The sequence below is a fragment of the Anopheles gambiae genome, chromosome 2 (assembly GCF_943734735.2).
Source record: "Anopheles gambiae chromosome 2, idAnoGambNW_F1_1, whole genome shotgun sequence".
Classification (NCBI taxonomy): Eukaryota; Metazoa; Arthropoda; class Insecta; order Diptera; family Culicidae; genus Anopheles; species Anopheles gambiae.
In genome coordinates, this window is record NC_064601.1 from 118,178,513 (window position 1) to 118,196,952 (window position 18,440).

The 18,440-nt window shown below is 38.7% G+C and overlaps 4 long non-coding RNA genes across 12 annotated transcripts; all 4 read left to right on the forward strand.

Moving 5' to 3' along the window:
- Positions 1 to 3,264: 3,264 nt before the first annotated feature.
- On the forward strand, positions 3,265 to 3,829 carry LOC133391463 (uncharacterized). Its single transcript, XR_009764962.1, has 2 exons — positions 3,265 to 3,655; positions 3,728 to 3,829. It is a non-coding gene; the product is annotated as an uncharacterized LOC133391463 (long non-coding RNA).
- A 449-nt stretch (positions 3,830 to 4,278) lies between these two features.
- LOC133391461 (uncharacterized) lies at positions 4,279 to 7,045 on the forward strand. Of its 4 annotated transcripts, XR_009764957.1 has the most exons (6): positions 4,283 to 4,727; positions 4,800 to 5,799; positions 5,872 to 6,532; positions 6,619 to 6,704; positions 6,770 to 6,871; positions 6,944 to 7,045. It is a non-coding gene; the product is annotated as an uncharacterized LOC133391461 (long non-coding RNA). The 4 variants fall into 4 exon arrangements; XR_009764955.1 differs by having other exon boundaries at positions 4,282 to 4,727; positions 5,872 to 6,704; XR_009764956.1 differs by having other exon boundaries at positions 4,282 to 4,727; positions 4,800 to 5,632; positions 5,698 to 5,799; positions 5,872 to 6,871.
- A 447-nt stretch (positions 7,046 to 7,492) lies between these two features.
- LOC133391460 (uncharacterized) lies at positions 7,493 to 10,261 on the forward strand. Of its 4 annotated transcripts, XR_009764953.1 has the most exons (6): positions 7,496 to 7,943; positions 8,016 to 9,015; positions 9,088 to 9,748; positions 9,835 to 9,920; positions 9,986 to 10,087; positions 10,160 to 10,261. It is a non-coding gene; the product is annotated as an uncharacterized LOC133391460 (long non-coding RNA). The 4 variants fall into 4 exon arrangements; XR_009764951.1 differs by having other exon boundaries at positions 9,088 to 9,920; XR_009764952.1 differs by having other exon boundaries at positions 8,016 to 8,848; positions 8,914 to 9,015; positions 9,088 to 10,087.
- A 447-nt stretch (positions 10,262 to 10,708) lies between these two features.
- On the forward strand, positions 10,709 to 13,477 carry LOC133391462 (uncharacterized). Of its 3 annotated transcripts, XR_009764959.1 has the most exons (6): positions 10,712 to 11,159; positions 11,232 to 12,231; positions 12,304 to 12,964; positions 13,051 to 13,136; positions 13,202 to 13,303; positions 13,376 to 13,477. It is a non-coding gene; the product is annotated as an uncharacterized LOC133391462 (long non-coding RNA). The 3 variants fall into 3 exon arrangements; XR_009764960.1 differs by having other exon boundaries at positions 11,232 to 12,064; positions 12,130 to 12,231; positions 12,304 to 13,303; XR_009764961.1 differs by having other exon boundaries at positions 10,709 to 11,159; positions 12,304 to 13,303.
- Positions 13,478 to 18,440: the final 4,963 nt, after the last annotated feature.

Consider the following 18,440-nt stretch of genomic DNA (forward strand, 5'->3'; position numbering starts at 1 on the left):
GTAGTGTCAACGGAGAGGGGGACGAGGTCCCATGCCACCCCGCTGGTGTCGTTGTATTCGTCGGAGAAAAGGGGAGGTCGCATTGCGTCCCAGGTTGCTACAGGATGCAATAACGTGCTGCTGGGAAATGCTTTTCAGCCGGATGGGGCTTGCGGGACAAACCGGTCGCCGCCGGAGAGATCGCCAGCAGCAGCGTAGCAGCGTGCGGCACGAGTTGCTGGGACATGCTCTCCTGCCGGATGAGGCTAGCGGGACATTACGGTCGCCGCCGGGGAGATTTCCTGCAACGTTGTAGCAGCGTTGCGGTAGCCGGATAGTGGGGTCGCAGCTTAGGAGCAGCATTTGCGCAAAAATGCCCCAGGACAAGGATCTATGGCCGGAAGGTGTCACCACACCGATATTCCCGCAATGGAATATGCGCGTGTCGGTTCGACCCCCTCCGGATAAATAAAGGGGGAGATGTTGTGGGCAGCCCCTGGACTTGCCGTGGCAGTTGTGCTGCCACCGGTCAACGTCCAGGGGGACGACAGTGTGTACACGCACACTGTCGCACACACTAAGCGCGCAAGGCTTAGTGTGTGCCGAGCGCCGAGAGAGTGTGCACGAAGGCCGATCGAGCAGGAGCTCTCGGCAGGGGCGCTCGGTGTGGCTGGCGCGCGGCCAAGTATTTTAGTGTGTATCGTGCTTGTGAGAAATATTATATTGTGTACTATTTATATGTAGTGTTTAATAAAGTACCTGATTCAAGCCAAAGGCACAACAGTAGCATAGTTCATTTTGGTTGTGAAGGTCATGATATACTAGTTTTCATAAACACCAGTAAAATGAGCACCATGGCGGAGAAATGATTGTCAAATGACACCAACATGAGAGCCGGATCGAATTTTTTCGATCGAAAAATGATGCTAAAGCCGAATATTTTTATCGAGTGAGAGCCAAGATTCGCTTAGGGCAAATGCGTTACAATTGTGTTGCCCTATCAATACTTGAAAAGAGCCATTTTTTCCTAAAAAAAACTTCTTCAGTTCCATTGTAGCATAGTAGATATTGGAGGCATTAATCATCCATACTGAGACATGGCCATTTTGATAACCATTGCCTGACCATTCCTCTAAGGAAAGGAAATGCCAAAGAGATCAGCCCGGATAGGGGTTCCGGGTTTTCCGGATCGCTTTGATTGACACCCTCGGTGTATTAGATATTTTTACTTCTGTTAGAGGGGCCAAGTTGAGCAACTATTCATTATACTCAAGAAGAGAGAGTATATCGAACGGATTCACTTCTGGGGTACTAAACACCAATGAAAACTATTAGCATTAAAGCAAGTGAGGTAATGGTCGTTGGTGTTGATACCCACGTATCTGACCACTCGACTCTTCATATAGATGTCTGCTCGGAAAGTTAGAAGGCTATATAGATTAAGATAAGAAAAAGCTTTTCGAAACACATTGCAAGAAAAGGACAGCAATATAATGATGAGTTGTAATACGCTATCTATTGTCCAAACCAATGAAGCTATGGAGTTTTCGTTTTGAAGATAGAACTTGAAGGTTTGCTAAGAACGTGTTCCAAACTATGTGGAACTTTAAAGCTATTTAATGCATGGCATCAGTACAAGGTGGCTCTTGTGTGTGTCCAAGTGTCAAAGACAGACGCCGTCTCGTGGTTTGTGATCCAGTTTAGTGATGTAAGATCAGATCCGGATTCGTTCAAATGATCCGGATCAGTAAATTGAGCGAGTGAAACATGCATCAGTTTTTTTAAAGATCCGGATCATCGCCTCCCTGAGCGAAACAAAGGCGATTGCTCGAATGAGCCAATTGAGCAAGTGAGCCTGTATCATTTTCGGAATTCCATTATTCTCTCTTCAGATAGCAGATCAGACATATCTTACACGCATGTGATTATGTATACCATACCGAGAAAGCCGGATCACAACGCTACGATCCCACTAATCATTTAAAGTCAACCACCCATGTCTTTTAAGGCGTTTATACACCAATAGCATATTTGTTCACAATGTGCAATCGTATACACAACGCTCCGATCCTACTAATGATTCAAATTCGACCACCCATGTCTATTAAGGCGTTTATACACGAATAGCACATTTGTTCAGAATTTGCAATCGTATGCAGAAATCTGCGTGCGAGGTGTCAATTCCATATAAAATTTTCGCTAATCGATGAAGCTTTAGCGATTGTGCACGCGGCAATGATGATGAAAATATAACTGATAATCTCATTCGTTCGCTCGTTTACACGTACTGGATTTCTTCGCCTCGTGATTCCTGTTTAACACCACTACTCCAGTTAGATTAGTTATTTGAAGTAGCAATATGTAGTGAAGTGATTTTGATTTAACTGTAAATTATTTAAAACTCTGTGAACGTTATGAAAATTTACAGTTCACAAATAAAAATGCATACAAAAAAAAAGAAGAAATACAAAAAACAAAAAAATGAGTTCTCTATTTCAATGATGACAACTTGCTTAAAAATAAAACACAAAGAAAAATAATCCCCGACACCCTGTCATAAGGAAGCTGCTTAGGCGCTATTTAGAAGGACCACCTGGAGCTTTGAAGCTATTTATCTACTGCAAAAAGCGAATTCAAGCAGCGATCTTTAGCTTGCCATAATTGCCTGCTTAAGCAATTTTGGCTATTTGGGTAGCTTCAATACTAGTAAGTTACACAATTTTGATACATCCATTTGCTTTTTCTTATCAAAAGGAGCTTTAAATGTTCGACTATTAGCTAAAGGTGTCGTCAAATTGCTCCCAAAAACGATATTTGCGGCCCGCGAAGTGAAAATTTTGGATACCCCTGTTTTAATTCAATAACCTACACTGCTCGACCGCGTGGATGACAAAACGGCCATAAAAATGCTGCTTGGGAATGTTATAAGGAATGTAACGCTTCTCCAATGTAACGTAGAGGGCTGAGCCTTACTTTTGCACGTTTGGTAAAAGTAAGGCTCAGCCCTCTACGTTACGCTAGCGTTACGCGTAACGCCTGTTAATCACAAACCCAAGCAATCTTTTTGAACGTTTGTTTTAACCGCCGTGGATGAGCAAATTAATAGATAATCATGTCTTATTATTGTTTACTTTTATATGATAATTAGAAAAGCTTTGTTGATAATTAGAAAAGTTGTCACAACTTCAAGAATTATAATTTTAACAATCTTATAAATAAAATATGTAAATAATAAAAAAAATATTATTTATTTATTTACCCTGTGTTTTGTTGTGATAAAAAATGAGGCGTCCCTTTGTGAAGGTTTGTTTTAATATTTTTGTATATCTTTCGCGAGGTATTATTATAATTAAAATTACATTCTAAGTGTAATAATTATCGATGCTTATTAATTCGTGTTTTTTTTATGTATATTCCATACAGGTAGCTCGCAACAAACGATCGACAGCACGGTTCGTGTACGTGCAGCTGCGGGAAGGGCTGTATTGCTGGAAGGTTGCTGGTAGCTGGTAGGTTTTCTATTTTATATATTAATTCATTCATATTTTAAAGTGTTTTGTTTTGTTTTGTTTAGGTTGCTGGTAGCTGCAGCTGCGGGAAGGGCTGTATTGCTGGAAGGTTGCTGGTAGCTGCAGCTGCGGGAAGGGCTGTATTGCTGGAAGGTTGCTGGTAGCTGGTAGGTTTTCTATCACAAATAAGTTTTATTATTTCCTTCATATTTTAAAGTGTTTTGTTTTGTTTTTTTCAGGTTGCTGGTAGCTGCAGCTGCTGGTTTTTCATCGTTCCGGTACGCCACGAAGACCTCAAAGTTTTTTGTGATATAAAAATAAATAAAAAGAAAGAATGAAAAGTGTTTTTTTTTTTTTTTGTTCGGATAGATGGGAGGCTTGTCCTCGCCCCTTTTAGGTTGCGATTGGTGGCGCGCCGTGGCTTCCAGAGTTTTGGCTAACGGTTAGCGCGTTAGTTTAGCATTAGATTTATTATCTGAATATTATATTACGGTACCGAGCACAATTGCGTATCTCGAGTTTCACACGTACGTGCGGATTCCGATGGAAAGAATAGTTTACACTGCCGGCTTCGAGGGTTGAAATACATCGGCACAGAGGTTCGCCGCATTAATGTTTTAGAGTTTGCCTCTAAAATTAATTTAACCGTTTTATACGATTCTTACTGAATTTAACACAGAGTTTTTAGATTCAGAATAAATTTTTTGAATTGAATCAAACCGGAGGTTCGTTTTTAATTTTATTTTCGAACTTGGAATTTTTGTTCACTGCAAAATGCTATGCTGGTCAAACTCGCCTCGTGGCCCACTGTGAAGCTGTCAAGCTGTGTTTTGTTGTGATAAAAAATGAGGCGTCCCTTTGTGAAGGTTTGTTTTAATATTTTTGTATATCTTTCGCGAGGTATTATTATAATTAAAATTACATTCTAAGTGTAATAATTATCGATGCTTATTAATTCGTGTTTTTTTTATGTATATTCCATACAGGTAGCTCGCAACAAACGATCGACAGCACGGTTCGTGTACGTGCAGCTGCGGGAAGGGCTGTATTGCTGGAAGGTTGCTGGTAGCTGGTAGGTTTTCTATTTTATATATTAATTCATTCATATTTTAAAGTGTTTTGTTTTGTTTTGTTTAGGTTGCTGGTAGCTGCAGCTGCGGGAAGGGCTGTATTGCTGGAAGGTTGCTGGTAGCTGCAGCTGCGGGAAGGGCTGTATTGCTGGAAGGTTGCTGGTAGCTGGTAGGTTTTCTATCACAAATAAGTTTTATTATTTCCTTCATATTTTAAAGTGTTTTGTTTTGTTTTTTTCAGGTTGCTGGTAGCTGCAGCTGCTGGTTTTTCATCGTTCCGGTACGCCACGAAGACCTCAAAGTTTTTTGTGATATAAAAATAAATAAAAAGAAAGAATGAAAAGTGTTTTTTTTTTTTTTTGTTCGGATAGATGGGAGGCTTGTCCTCGCCCCTTTTAGGTTGCGATTGGTGGCGCGCCGTGGCTTCCAGAGTTTTGGCTAACGGTTAGCGCGTTAGTTTAGCATTAGATTTATTATCTGAATATTATATTACGGTACCGAGCACAATTGCGTATCTCGAGTTTCACACGTACGTGCGGATTCCGATGGAAAGAATAGTTTACACTGCCGGCTTCGAGGGTTGAAATACATCGGCACAGAGGTTCGCCGCATTAATGTTTTAGAGTTTGCCTCTAAAATTAATTTAACCGTTTTATACGATTCTTACTGAATTTAACACAGAGTTTTTAGATTCAGAATAAATTTTTTGAATTGAATCAAACCGGAGGTTCGTTTTTAATTTTATTTTCGAACTTGGAATTTTTGTTCAGTGCAAAATGCTATGCTGGTCAAACTCGCCTCGTGGCCCACTGTGAAGCTGTCAAGCTGTGTTTTGTTGTGATAAAAAATGAGGCGTCCCTTTGTGAAGGTTTGTTTTAATATTTTTGTATATCTTTCGCGAGGTATTATTATAATTAAAATTACATTCTAAGTGTAATAATTATCGATGCTTATTAATTCGTGTTTTTTTTATGTATATTCCATACAGGTAGCTCGCAACAAACGATCGACAGCACGGTTCGTGTACGTGCAGCTGCGGGAAGGGCTGTATTGCTGGAAGGTTGCTGGTAGCTGGTAGGTTTTCTATTTTATATATTAATTCATTCATATTTTAAAGTGTTTTGTTTTGTTTTGTTTAGGTTGCTGGTAGCTGCAGCTGCGGGAAGGGCTGTATTGCTGGAAGGTTGCTGGTAGCTGCAGCTGCGGGAAGGGCTGTATTGCTGGAAGGTTGCTGGTAGCTGGTAGGTTTTCTATCACAAATAAGTTTTATTATTTCCTTCATATTTTAAAGTGTTTTGTTTTGTTTTTTTCAGGTTGCTGGTAGCTGCAGCTGCTGGTTTTTCATCGTTCCGGTACGCCACGAAGACCTCAAAGTTTTTTGTGATATAAAAATAAATAAAAAGAAAGAATGAAAAGTGTTTTTTTTTTTTTTTGTTCGGATAGATGGGAGGCTTGTCCTCGCCCCTTTTAGGTTGCGATTGGTGGCGCGCCGTGGCTTCCAGAGTTTTGGCTAACGGTTAGCGCGTTAGTTTAGCATTAGATTTATTATCTGAATATTATATTACGGTACCGAGCACAATTGCGTATCTCGAGTTTCACACGTACGTGCGGATTCCGATGGAAAGAATAGTTTACACTGCCGGCTTCGAGGGTTGAAATACATCGGCACAGAGGTTCGCCGCATTAATGTTTTAGAGTTTGCCTCTAAAATTAATTTAACCGTTTTATACGATTCTTACTGAATTTAACACAGAGTTTTTAGATTCAGAATAAATTTTTTGAATTGAATCAAACCGGAGGTTCGTTTTTAATTTTATTTTCGAACTTGGAATTTTTGTTCAGTGCAAAATGCTATGCTGGTCAAACTCGCCTCGTGGCCCACTGTGAAGCTGTCAAGCTGTGTTTTGTTGTGATAAAAAATGAGGCGTCCCTTTGTGAAGGTTTGTTTTAATATTTTTGTATATCTTTCGCGAGGTATTATTATAATTAAAATTACATTCTAAGTGTAATAATTATCGATGCTTATTAATTCGTGTTTTTTTTATGTATATTCCATACAGGTAGCTCGCAACAAACGATCGACAGCACGGTTCGTGTACGTGCAGCTGCGGGAAGGGCTGTATTGCTGGAAGGTTGCTGGTAGCTGGTAGGTTTTCTATTTTATATATTAATTCATTCATATTTTAAAGTGTTTTGTTTTGTTTTGTTTAGGTTGCTGGTAGCTGCAGCTGCGGGAAGGGCTGTATTGCTGGAAGGTTGCTGGTAGCTGCAGCTGCGGGAAGGGCTGTATTGCTGGAAGGTTGCTGGTAGCTGGTAGGTTTTCTATCACAAATAAGTTTTATTATTTCCTTCATATTTTAAAGTGTTTTGTTTTGTTTTTTTCAGGTTGCTGGTAGCTGCAGCTGCTGGTTTTTCATCGTTCCGGTACGCCACGAAGACCTCAAAGTTTTTTGTGATATAAAAATAAATAAAAAGAAAGAATGAAAAGTGTTTTTTTTTTTTTTTGTTCGGATAGATGGGAGGCTTGTCCTCGCCCCTTTTAGGTTGCGATTGGTGGCGCGCCGTGGCTTCCAGAGTTTTGGCTAACGGTTAGCGCGTTAGTTTAGCATTAGATTTATTATCTGAATATTATATTACGGTACCGAGCACAATTGCGTATCTCGAGTTTCACACGTACGTGCGGATTCCGATGGAAAGAATAGTTTACACTGCCGGCTTCGAGGGTTGAAATACATCGGCACAGAGGTTCGCCGCATTAATGTTTTAGAGTTTGCCTCTAAAATTAATTTAACCGTTTTATACGATTCTTACTGAATTTAACACAGAGTTTTTAGATTCAGAATAAATTTTTTGAATTGAATCAAACCGGAGGTTCGTTTTTAATTTTATTTTCGAACTTGGAATTTTTGTTCACTGCAAAATGCTATGCTGGTCAAACTCGCCTCGTGGCCCACTGTGAAGCTGTCAAGCTGTGTTTTGTTGTGATAAAAAATGAGGCGTCCCTTTGTGAAGGTTTGTTTTAATATTTTTGTATATCTTTCGCGAGGTATTATTATAATTAAAATTACATTCTAAGTGTAATAATTATCGATGCTTATTAATTCGTGTTTTTTTTATGTATATTCCATACAGGTAGCTCGCAACAAACGATCGACAGCACGGTTCGTGTACGTGCAGCTGCGGGAAGGGCTGTATTGCTGGAAGGTTGCTGGTAGCTGGTAGGTTTTCTATTTTATATATTAATTCATTCATATTTTAAAGTGTTTTGTTTTGTTTTGTTTAGGTTGCTGGTAGCTGCAGCTGCGGGAAGGGCTGTATTGCTGGAAGGTTGCTGGTAGCTGCAGCTGCGGGAAGGGCTGTATTGCTGGAAGGTTGCTGGTAGCTGGTAGGTTTTCTATCACAAATAAGTTTTATTATTTCCTTCATATTTTAAAGTGTTTTGTTTTGTTTTTTTCAGGTTGCTGGTAGCTGCAGCTGCTGGTTTTTCATCGTTCCGGTACGCCACGAAGACCTCAAAGTTTTTTGTGATATAAAAATAAATAAAAAGAAAGAATGAAAAGTGTTTTTTTTTTTTTTTGTTCGGATAGATGGGAGGCTTGTCCTCGCCCCTTTTAGGTTGCGATTGGTGGCGCGCCGTGGCTTCCAGAGTTTTGGCTAACGGTTAGCGCGTTAGTTTAGCATTAGATTTATTATCTGAATATTATATTACGGTACCGAGCACAATTGCGTATCTCGAGTTTCACACGTACGTGCGGATTCCGATGGAAAGAATAGTTTACACTGCCGGCTTCGAGGGTTGAAATACATCGGCACAGAGGTTCGCCGCATTAATGTTTTAGAGTTTGCCTCTAAAATTAATTTAACCGTTTTATACGATTCTTACTGAATTTAACACAGAGTTTTTAGATTCAGAATAAATTTTTTGAATTGAATCAAACCGGAGGTTCGTTTTTAATTTTATTTTCGAACTTGGAATTTTTGTTCAGTGCAAAATGCTATGCTGGTCAAACTCGCCTCGTGGCCCACTGTGAAGCTGTCAAGCTGTGTTTTGTTGTGATAAAAAATGAGGCGTCCCTTTGTGAAGGTTTGTTTTAATATTTTTGTATATCTTTCGCGAGGTATTATTATAATTAAAATTACATTCTAAGTGTAATAATTATCGATGCTTATTAATTCGTGTTTTTTTTATGTATATTCCATACAGGTAGCTCGCAACAAACGATCGACAGCACGGTTCGTGTACGTGCAGCTGCGGGAAGGGCTGTATTGCTGGAAGGTTGCTGGTAGCTGGTAGGTTTTCTATTTTATATATTAATTCATTCATATTTTAAAGTGTTTTGTTTTGTTTTGTTTAGGTTGCTGGTAGCTGCAGCTGCGGGAAGGGCTGTATTGCTGGAAGGTTGCTGGTAGCTGCAGCTGCGGGAAGGGCTGTATTGCTGGAAGGTTGCTGGTAGCTGGTAGGTTTTCTATCACAAATAAGTTTTATTATTTCCTTCATATTTTAAAGTGTTTTGTTTTGTTTTTTTCAGGTTGCTGGTAGCTGCAGCTGCTGGTTTTTCATCGTTCCGGTACGCCACGAAGACCTCAAAGTTTTTTGTGATATAAAAATAAATAAAAAGAAAGAATGAAAAGTGTTTTTTTTTTTTTTTGTTCGGATAGATGGGAGGCTTGTCCTCGCCCCTTTTAGGTTGCGATTGGTGGCGCGCCGTGGCTTCCAGAGTTTTGGCTAACGGTTAGCGCGTTAGTTTAGCATTAGATTTATTATCTGAATATTATATTACGGTACCGAGCACAATTGCGTATCTCGAGTTTCACACGTACGTGCGGATTCCGATGGAAAGAATAGTTTACACTGCCGGCTTCGAGGGTTGAAATACATCGGCACAGAGGTTCGCCGCATTAATGTTTTAGAGTTTGCCTCTAAAATTAATTTAACCGTTTTATACGATTCTTACTGAATTTAACACAGAGTTTTTAGATTCAGAATAAATTTTTTGAATTGAATCAAACCGGAGGTTCGTTTTTAATTTTATTTTCGAACTTGGAATTTTTGTTCAGTGCAAAATGCTATGCTGGTCAAACTCGCCTCGTGGCCCACTGTGAAGCTGTCAAGCTGTGTTTTGTTGTGATAAAAAATGAGGCGTCCCTTTGTGAAGGTTTGTTTTAATATTTTTGTATATCTTTCGCGAGGTATTATTATAATTAAAATTACATTCTAAGTGTAATAATTATCGATGCTTATTAATTCGTGTTTTTTTTATGTATATTCCATACAGGTAGCTCGCAACAAACGATCGACAGCACGGTTCGTGTACGTGCAGCTGCGGGAAGGGCTGTATTGCTGGAAGGTTGCTGGTAGCTGGTAGGTTTTCTATTTTATATATTAATTCATTCATATTTTAAAGTGTTTTGTTTTGTTTTGTTTAGGTTGCTGGTAGCTGCAGCTGCGGGAAGGGCTGTATTGCTGGAAGGTTGCTGGTAGCTGCAGCTGCGGGAAGGGCTGTATTGCTGGAAGGTTGCTGGTAGCTGGTAGGTTTTCTATCACAAATAAGTTTTATTATTTCCTTCATATTTTAAAGTGTTTTGTTTTGTTTTTTTCAGGTTGCTGGTAGCTGCAGCTGCTGGTTTTTCATCGTTCCGGTACGCCACGAAGACCTCAAAGTTTTTTGTGATATAAAAATAAATAAAAAGAAAGAATGAAAAGTGTTTTTTTTTTTTTTTGTTCGGATAGATGGGAGGCTTGTCCTCGCCCCTTTTAGGTTGCGATTGGTGGCGCGCCGTGGCTTCCAGAGTTTTGGCTAACGGTTAGCGCGTTAGTTTAGCATTAGATTTATTATCTGAATATTATATTACGGTACCGAGCACAATTGCGTATCTCGAGTTTCACACGTACGTGCGGATTCCGATGGAAAGAATAGTTTACACTGCCGGCTTCGAGGGTTGAAATACATCGGCACAGAGGTTCGCCGCATTAATGTTTTAGAGTTTGCCTCTAAAATTAATTTAACCGTTTTATACGATTCTTACTGAATTTAACACAGAGTTTTTAGATTCAGAATAAATTTTTTGAATTGAATCAAACCGGAGGTTCGTTTTTAATTTTATTTTCGAACTTGGAATTTTTGTTCACTGCAAAATGCTATGCTGGTCAAACTCGCCTCGTGGCCCACTGTGAAGCTGTCAAGCTGTGTTTTGTTGTGATAAAAAATGAGGCGTCCCTTTGTGAAGGTTTGTTTTAATATTTTTGTATATCTTTCGCGAGGTATTATTATAATTAAAATTACATTCTAAGTGTAATAATTATCGATGCTTATTAATTCGTGTTTTTTTTATGTATATTCCATACAGGTAGCTCGCAACAAACGATCGACAGCACGGTTCGTGTACGTGCAGCTGCGGGAAGGGCTGTATTGCTGGAAGGTTGCTGGTAGCTGGTAGGTTTTCTATTTTATATATTAATTCATTCATATTTTAAAGTGTTTTGTTTTGTTTTGTTTAGGTTGCTGGTAGCTGCAGCTGCGGGAAGGGCTGTATTGCTGGAAGGTTGCTGGTAGCTGCAGCTGCGGGAAGGGCTGTATTGCTGGAAGGTTGCTGGTAGCTGGTAGGTTTTCTATCACAAATAAGTTTTATTATTTCCTTCATATTTTAAAGTGTTTTGTTTTGTTTTTTTCAGGTTGCTGGTAGCTGCAGCTGCTGGTTTTTCATCGTTCCGGTACGCCACGAAGACCTCAAAGTTTTTTGTGATATAAAAATAAATAAAAAGAAAGAATGAAAAGTGTTTTTTTTTTTTTTTGTTCGGATAGATGGGAGGCTTGTCCTCGCCCCTTTTAGGTTGCGATTGGTGGCGCGCCGTGGCTTCCAGAGTTTTGGCTAACGGTTAGCGCGTTAGTTTAGCATTAGATTTATTATCTGAATATTATATTACGGTACCGAGCACAATTGCGTATCTCGAGTTTCACACGTACGTGCGGATTCCGATGGAAAGAATAGTTTACACTGCCGGCTTCGAGGGTTGAAATACATCGGCACAGAGGTTCGCCGCATTAATGTTTTAGAGTTTGCCTCTAAAATTAATTTAACCGTTTTATACGATTCTTACTGAATTTAACACAGAGTTTTTAGATTCAGAATAAATTTTTTGAATTGAATCAAACCGGAGGTTCGTTTTTAATTTTATTTTCGAACTTGGAATTTTTGTTCAGTGCAAAATGCTATGCTGGTCAAACTCGCCTCGTGGCCCACTGTGAAGCTGTCAAGCTGTGTTTTGTTGTGATAAAAAATGAGGCGTCCCTTTGTGAAGGTTTGTTTTAATATTTTTGTATATCTTTCGCGAGGTATTATTATAATTAAAATTACATTCTAAGTGTAATAATTATCGATGCTTATTAATTCGTGTTTTTTTTATGTATATTCCATACAGGTAGCTCGCAACAAACGATCGACAGCACGGTTCGTGTACGTGCAGCTGCGGGAAGGGCTGTATTGCTGGAAGGTTGCTGGTAGCTGGTAGGTTTTCTATTTTATATATTAATTCATTCATATTTTAAAGTGTTTTGTTTTGTTTTGTTTAGGTTGCTGGTAGCTGCAGCTGCGGGAAGGGCTGTATTGCTGGAAGGTTGCTGGTAGCTGCAGCTGCGGGAAGGGCTGTATTGCTGGAAGGTTGCTGGTAGCTGGTAGGTTTTCTATCACAAATAAGTTTTATTATTTCCTTCATATTTTAAAGTGTTTTGTTTTGTTTTTTTCAGGTTGCTGGTAGCTGCAGCTGCTGGTTTTTCATCGTTCCGGTACGCCACGAAGACCTCAAAGTTTTTTGTGATATAAAAATAAATAAAAAGAAAGAATGAAAAGTGTTTTTTTTTTTTTTTGTTCGGATAGATGGGAGGCTTGTCCTCGCCCCTTTTAGGTTGCGATTGGTGGCGCGCCGTGGCTTCCAGAGTTTTGGCTAACGGTTAGCGCGTTAGTTTAGCATTAGATTTATTATCTGAATATTATATTACGGTACCGAGCACAATTGCGTATCTCGAGTTTCACACGTACGTGCGGATTCCGATGGAAAGAATAGTTTACACTGCCGGCTTCGAGGGTTGAAATACATCGGCACAGAGGTTCGCCGCATTAATGTTTTAGAGTTTGCCTCTAAAATTAATTTAACCGTTTTATACGATTCTTACTGAATTTAACACAGAGTTTTTAGATTCAGAATAAATTTTTTGAATTGAATCAAACCGGAGGTTCGTTTTTAATTTTATTTTCGAACTTGGAATTTTTGTTCAGTGCAAAATGCTATGCTGGTCAAACTCGCCTCGTGGCCCACTGTGAAGCTGTCAAGCTGTGTTTTGTTGTGATAAAAAATGAGGCGTCCCTTTGTGAAGGTTTGTTTTAATATTTTTGTATATCTTTCGCGAGGTATTATTATAATTAAAATTACATTCTAAGTGTAATAATTATCGATGCTTATTAATTCGTGTTTTTTTTATGTATATTCCATACAGGTAGCTCGCAACAAACGATCGACAGCACGGTTCGTGTACGTGCAGCTGCGGGAAGGGCTGTATTGCTGGAAGGTTGCTGGTAGCTGGTAGGTTTTCTATTTTATATATTAATTCATTCATATTTTAAAGTGTTTTGTTTTGTTTTGTTTAGGTTGCTGGTAGCTGCAGCTGCGGGAAGGGCTGTATTGCTGGAAGGTTGCTGGTAGCTGCAGCTGCGGGAAGGGCTGTATTGCTGGAAGGTTGCTGGTAGCTGGTAGGTTTTCTATCACAAATAAGTTTTATTATTTCCTTCATATTTTAAAGTGTTTTGTTTTGTTTTTTTCAGGTTGCTGGTAGCTGCAGCTGCTGGTTTTTCATCGTTCCGGTACGCCACGAAGACCTCAAAGTTTTTTGTGATATAAAAATAAATAAAAAGAAAGAATGAAAAGTGTTTTTTTTTTTTTTTGTTCGGATAGATGGGAGGCTTGTCCTCGCCCCTTTTAGGTTGCGATTGGTGGCGCGCCGTGGCTTCCAGAGTTTTCCAGAGAGCTAACGGTTAGCGCGTTAGTTTAGCATTAGATTTATTATCTGAATATTATATTACGGTACCGAGGTTTGCATTAATGTTTTGTTCTTTTGTTGTTGTAAAACAGTAGGTATTGTTTGCGCAAATTTAATGCAAAATTTATTAGTTTATTTTAGCATTACATTCATTATCTGATATACGTTAAAGTACGGGACCGAGCATAATAGCGTATGTCGAGTTACACACGTACGTGCGGATTCCGATGGAACGAATAGTTTACACTGCCGGCTTCGAGGGTTGAAATATATCGGCACAGAGGTTCGCCGCATTAATGTTTTAGAGTTTGGCTCTAAAATTAATTTAACCGTTTTATACGATTCTTACTGAATTTAACACAGAGTTTTTAGATTCAGAATAAATTTTTTGAATTGAATCAAACCGGAGGTTCGTTTTTAATTTTACTTTCGAACTTCGAATTTTTGTTCAGTGCAAAATGCTATGCTGGTCAAACTCGCCTCGCGGCCCACTGTGAAGCTGTCAAGCTGTGTTTTGTTGTGATAAAAAATGAGGCGTCCCTTTGTGAAGGTTTGTTTTAATATTTTTGTATATCATTCGACAGTGTAACCCTGAAGAATAAAGTTGTGTTTTGATACAAGTGACGACTTTGGCAAAAAAAAAAAAAAAACTAGAAACAGATACCGAGTGAAAGAGAGTGGGTAAAGAGTGGAAAAATAAAAAAAAAAAAAAAAGGAATTTCTGACTGAAAAAAAAAAAAAAAAAAAGAAGGCGGAGGGAAGTAAGGAGGGATGGGGGTCCAAGACCCGGGAGGGGGCATTCCCCTCAATAACTATTTTGGCCTACTAGAAGACCAAAGCGAGCCGAGAAGGAAAATAGGGAAAAATCCGAGAAGGCTAGCACTTACCAATGATGCAGAAGAAGTAGAGATCTTCATGCTGATGGAAACAATAACAAAAACTCAAGACCTAAGCCGGATAAACCCGTTCCTAGCAGCAAAAGTGATCTACAACGCGATTGGCACAAAAGCACTATCGGTGAACAAATTGAAAGACGGAAAACTACTCATCAAAGTAGCGAATCAGAAACAAGCCAACAAACTGACAACCATAAAAAAAATCTCAGATGGAAGAAATGAAACCGCGGTAAAAACCTATGAACACCCCACCTTGAACTTGAGTAAGGGAGTGATCCGATGCCCAGATATTGAATATCTCACAGAGGAAGAACTCCTTGAGGGACTAAAGGAACAAAATGTAGTAGAGGTAATCATAATGAAAAGGAAAACGGAACAAACACTGAAAAACACCCGGACGGCAATAATCACATTCAAAACGGGAAAGATACCACGTGTAGTGGACTTCGGTCTCTACCCTGTAAAAGTAGAACTCTACGTTCCCAGGCCAATGAGATGCATTACGTGCATGAAGCTGGGTCATACAAAAAAATGGTGCCAAAAGGAAAAAGTATGCGCGAACTGCAGTGAAGTTGATCACAAAGATCAATGCAAAAAAACACAATGCGTGTCATGCGGGGAAGCTCATCATACTTTAAACAGGAACTGCCCGGTATTTGTTGATGAAATGGAGATCAGCAGAATAAAAACGGAAAACAAGGTAACGTATGGGGAAGCAAGACGGATTCGGAGACGCCAATGTCCTGCCATCCCAAGAGTATATAATACAGAAACATCTTACGCACAAAAAACAAAATCTCCTATGAGTAAAACAAACACTACCACAACAGAAAAAGTGAGTACAATTATTCAAACTCCAATAAAAAATAACACAAATAACACGGAAATACGGGCAACCCACACCACAGAAAACACCACACCTAAAGAAAACAAAACCGACAACACAGAAATACAAAATACCACATCACCTAACGAACAGACAAACACTGTTAACGAAACATACACTCCAACAAAATACACTGAAGACTCAGAAGAATCCATCGATGTAGATGGAATAAACGTAACACCAAAAACCCCCACAATGATTGTGGAGGAATATATCATAACGAATGCACAAGCAGGAAACACACCTCAATACAATAATTACAAAATCATACATAAAAACGACTAACCCATCCAACACCCCATAACTATCCTATTAACATTCACACTGTTACAAGGGAATGTACAAGGATTAAAATGCAACAAAGAAGAAATCAGAGAATTACTAATAAAAAAAAATATAGACATAGCCTGTCTCCAAGAGACATGGTTGGATAAAAAAACAGCTGAAACACTAAAAATCCAACACTATCAAGTGATCCCCGAAAATAGGGAAGACGGATATGGAGGAGTGGTAATACTAATACGTAATGGTATTAACGTAAAAAAAATCACATTATTACCTTCTAACCCCTACATTCAAGCAACAGCGGTCCACACTACTCAAACGGGATGGATATTTGCATCTGTGTACGTCAAACCAAGGACACCAAGTTCAGAGTTCATAACACTACTAACCCTTCTGTTTACAACCCTCAACAAATATCCAAAGGTCATAATAACGGGAGATTTCAACTCACACCATAAGGAATGGGGAAACCACTACAATGATACGAAAGGAAACAACCTACTAAACATGATAAACGATACGAACTTTACTGTGATCCATAACAACGAACATACATTTATAAACCCTAACCTTAATAATATAAACACAGCTATCGACCTCACAATCGCAAAAATAACAGTGGCACCAAATATAAAAAGAACAGTATCAGACATACATATTGGCAACAGTGGACACAAAATAATCTACACACACATAAACACAATTAAACCCCCTCCATACCAAAGATTCATATATAATAGAAAAAAAATAGATAAGGAAATCACCTTACTTCCGGGAAACGATAGTACGGACATAAGCAGCATCACCAAAGATATTAATAAGATAATCTTAAGAAATAGAAGCAAAACCACCCTAGAACCTAAGTCATGGTGGTCAGAAGAAATCAAAATAGCGTGGGAAAAAAAAATGCGAATCTCGGAAAAATTTTAACCAAAACAAAACGATTACAAACCAAATAGAGTACAAGAGAGATTCAGCCAAATTCAGATACCTAAGAAAACTAGCCAAAGCAAAAAGAATAGAAGATAAACTGGAACTAATCAACACGCAAACAAAGATGGAAGATCTCTGGGACCTCATGGGATGCTTCAAAGTGAAACCCAGGAAAGAAAATAATATAGAAAAAGACAAAAAAATGGCAAATGATTTTTTAAACATACACTTTGGGTCAACAAAACAAAAAAACACAATAAGAACCCCTCACTTCATCAGTGATAAAACCCTACTGGACAAAAAAAAATGGAATGACATTCTTAGATCCAAAAAAAATTCATCCCCAGGCATAGATAAAATATCCTACAACACACTAAAAATACTGAACAACAATAACTCAACCGCAATCATAAACGACATCAACAGAATGTATCAAACAGGAAAAATAGAAAAAAAACTAAAAAAAATAAAAATAATCGCCATCCAAAAACCCGGAAAAGACAATACCCTAGCTGAAAATTACAGACCCATAGCCTTACTCCCAACCATTACAAAAGTTGCAAACACAGCCGTACTTCATAACCTAAATTATGTTATAGAAAAATATGACCAACTACCTAACACAACCTTCGGATTTAGAAAGAATCGTGCCACAACATCCGCTGTTGATTGGATCGTCAACACAATCAAGCACAACTTGAGGTTAAAAATACACACTGGGGTGATTTTTATCGATGTGAAAAACGCCTACAACAGTGTAAAAGTTGACATCCTCGAAGAGATCCTCACCAGAAAAATGGTATCCAGAGAAGATATCAGATGGATCGTAGGTTTCCTAAACAACAGATCGGTCGAGATCACATCTGAAGATAAAAAAATCAGTAGAAGAATATCTACGGGACTCCCGCAAGGTGACGTCCTATCCCCCTTGCTTTTTAATATTTATACAAGTGACTGCCATAGCCTAAACCAAAATCAGATCAAACTAATACAATATGCAGATGATTTTGCTATTATAGAAAGTGGAATCACTGCCTCAGCAACAATCACAAAACTCCAACGAACCCTAAACACACTACAAGCAACACTAAATAGCCTCAACCTAAAAATAAACATAACAAAAACCAAGATAATGCAGTTTCCCCAAAATACAACAAGAAGCAAAATAAAAATAGAAGACTCCTTCATACAACAAGTAACAACCCACCGATTTCTAGGCATTGACATCGATAACAACTTAAGATTCCACACACATATCGACAATCAAACCCAAATAGCACAACAAAAACTTAACTTCATCAAAGCAGTATGCAATAGATCTAGACACATCAACCCAGAAAAAACAATCCAACTTCACCGATCCCTTATAAGAGGAAGTTTGGAATACGGTATATCACTCAGTAGTAATGCCAATAACACAAAAAAAAACAAACTAAACACCATATTAAACCAATCGCTTAGAAAAATCACTGGCTGCTCAAAGACCACCCCCCTGAACACACTCTACGCAATAGCATCAGAAACCCCATTCCACATAAGAACCACATACCTAATAGAAAAACAACTCGCCAAAGCAATAGCACACACTACATTCAACACACAAAACCTAAGGAACCACCACAACACACCACGCTGGAACTTTACCACCCAAGAAAAAACATACATCGCAAACAGAAACACATACGACAAAATAGCCCACTACGAATTCAACAACTCAAAAAATAGCCCATTCCAAACCACTATCAACCCGACCATCTCATCCATTAACGACAACAAAAAAAACCAAGACACATCCATGCTAAGACAAAAAAGCCTAGAGATCATATACAAGCAACAGGGCACAAAAATAT